Source organism: Tenebrio molitor, chromosome 7, assembly GCF_963966145.1.
Source record: "Tenebrio molitor chromosome 7, icTenMoli1.1, whole genome shotgun sequence".
NCBI classification, from domain to species: domain Eukaryota; kingdom Metazoa; phylum Arthropoda; class Insecta; order Coleoptera; family Tenebrionidae; genus Tenebrio; species Tenebrio molitor.
This window is the reverse complement of record NC_091052.1, coordinates 20632821-20635713: the sequence shown is the minus strand read 5'-3', so window position 1 is coordinate 20635713 and position 2893 is coordinate 20632821. Positions and strand designations below refer to the sequence as shown.

The window sequence follows — 2893 nt, the reverse complement described above, 5'->3', positions numbered from 1 at the left end:
GTCGATGTTAAGCTGGGTACACGACCAAGGAGGTTAAAATAAGAGGGAAGGCCAGTTTGAAAAAGTGATGCCACCCGCCAAACCATGGAGAGCCATAAAAGGTTGCTAAACAGGGGTGGTTGTTGGGGATGTTACCAGTGGTGTATCGTCCACTGTAAAAGCACAGATGCATTTATTGTAATTTGTATACTCCATTCTTTATCTTGGTGAGTGGTCGACGCGATCAAGCAAGCCATGGGTAGCTTTGTAAGTTTTACTTTTTCCACGAAATTTTTGTGTGGTGTAAATCAAATATTAACTGTCATCGCTGTCATTCCCATTCAGAATCTTCGTCAAGCATTCATGTCCAAATCTCGCGAAATGTAAATATGTAAGCCGTATACTTCGAGTCTTAAATTTAACCGTTCCCGGTCTGAAAATCATCGGCGTCCCTCGTCGGACAATCTGACCGAAAATTGTGCCCGTGTCGGATACTCTCGTGTCAAAAATGGATTACTCCCAAGGATTTAGGGATATTCGTTACTAAGTTGCCATAAATTTGGTTAGGTTGGAGGCTATGTGGTTTCTGGTGACAAACAAAAGATATCCCAAAAATGTAAGACAGCAAATTAATTGTAACAGTTGCAAATGAGTAATTTCTCGCTAAGTGATAGATGATTTTTCGTTTCACAATCAATTTTGGTTACTGGCGGCATATTTATTTGGATTTAATCCGATTTAATCTCTCAATTCAAAGTAACCAACCTTAGGCATTCAAAATAACTTTTGAAAATTCTAGTTACACACAACATGAAAAACGTTATTTCCCTAAAAGTTCGAATTCTAGGGAGTAAACCATTTTTGACACGAGAGTAATATTGCAAATAGTGATTTGAGCTTGAAATATTTCATTTTAATATGACAAATTTCATTGTAAATACACGTAATATTACACATGGAAATTACATTACATTACATCAAATGTAATATTACAATGAAATATTAATGTAATTTTTCTTGTAAAATTACATATAAATCACAGGCCATTATAAACCAACTAAAACCAGAATCGACTAAATTCGGACGTCGATTGGTGAATTCTGGGAATCACTGACTCGCTGAGACTTGCATGAATTCTTAGTTTCTTACGTCCCGTCATCATTAAAGTCTATTTTTTCCTGGTAGGCGCGTGCGTGCGCATCTCCGAAAGGTAGAATCACATAGCTAAGATTTTTAGCAGGATGCAGGAATTGTTAGTATTTTTGGTTGCATATTATTTAGGGGGATCAGTATTTGTGGTTGCAGATTAAAACTCATGTTTATGATTTAATTTTTGTATAATTTGTAAAATGTAAACAAAAAAGTTTATGAATCAACTCGTGGAAAAATTGATAACAAATATTATATGTACAACATTTTTTTATTTTATACACACAGGAGTTAAATTGGGTACAAAACAACTCGATACTTTTGGATTCAATCGTTAATTTAAAAAAAAAATAAAATAAAATATCAACAATAATCACATAAAAAAAATTACAGTGACATCGACAATAATTGTCAGTTCACATGAAAGCGGCAAAAATTTCATAACATGGACAAGGCCTGCTTCGACTACAATCATTTCTAATAACCAGAAAAGGTCTCCCTTCTTGGCGTATTTTTTTTACTTCCCGTAAATATCTTCTTCGCCAAGATATGTCTTCTCTTTCTATTAACAGGCTTTTTCTGTTTCGTTATTTGTGCTATTTGAAATAAACATAGATTTCAATGTTTTATAGTTAACTGAAAACAATGTATGTACTTACTTGAATTTTAATTCGTGTAAAACATTATAAAGCTTAGAACGACTGATGTTTGGAATTTCTTCATTGTTTTGCACTTCCCTGTACACAGCATCAATTGTAGGAATTCTGTTTGCAGAGAAAAATGAGTGCACTGTTTTTCGAATGAGATATTTTTGATGTTCATCCATTTCCTATCAGGTTTCTTCAGTGCCTGTAATTGCCCACACTTCTTTTCTTCCGCCAAGTATCATTGTGTTGAACCTTCAACACAAAGTAATTAAGCTGTGATACAACAAAAAAAACCTCAGAAATCAATACCAGTATAATCTGCAGTTTTTTCCATTTGAGCCGTCTTGGTTAACTCGGCAAAATCCTTGGAGATCCCACGAAATATTTAAACGATCATTTCTTTCTCGGCTTGTGAGAAATTTGCTATAAATATGCATTAATAAAAAACTGTTACTTGATGTTAGCATAAATCCAACTTACGCCGTTTGGTGATCGAAATTAAGACATCTTGTTGACATATAAAAACTTCTTAACCTCTAAGAACTAAGAACTGTTTTTTTAATAAATAAACGGACACAACACAAAATACGCACAAAACACGAAAGGAAAACTAAGACACGAAAGGAAAACTAAGACACGATGAAACAAAAATGGCAGCTTGGACCTGATTGACAGTACAGAACACTGTAATATTGCACATTTCTCTAGTGTAAGTAGAAAAATAAAGTAACCAATAGGAAAGTCGCATTTCGTTGCAGGATTTTGTAAATGCGCACGCACGCGCCTACCAGGAAAAAATAGACTATAGTGATTCTTATAAGGGTATTCACGAGTTGCTTTCGTAAGTACGTAAAATTACACGAAAAAATACGAAATCCGAAACTTGTGAACGCTGTCTTAACATAAAAATACACAATATTATTAGGAGTGATTTGTGGTTGTTTTTGTGTTGCTGTTGACTGTCGTGAGGCTATTTTAAAAATTTTAAATTCATGAGCAAGAAGAGCAATGTAAAACAGAGATTAATATCGTTGATAATTAAAAGTGAACTGCTCATAGTCGTAAATCTTCATTATTATAAACTTTTTTGTTTGACACTATCAGAATTTGAGAATTTT

The 2893-nt window shown here is 33.8% G+C and overlaps 1 long non-coding RNA gene across 1 annotated transcript; it reads right to left on the bottom strand.

The window, feature by feature from the left end:
• Positions 1 to 1159: 1159 nt before the first annotated feature.
• LOC138135832 (uncharacterized) lies at positions 1160 to 2607 on the bottom strand. Its single transcript, XR_011161103.1, has 4 exons — positions 2256 to 2607; positions 2085 to 2198; positions 1788 to 2027; positions 1160 to 1724 (listed from the first exon to the last, which is right to left on the bottom strand). It is a non-coding gene; the product is annotated as an uncharacterized lncRNA (long non-coding RNA).
• Between the last annotated feature and the right edge of the window lie 286 nt (positions 2608 to 2893).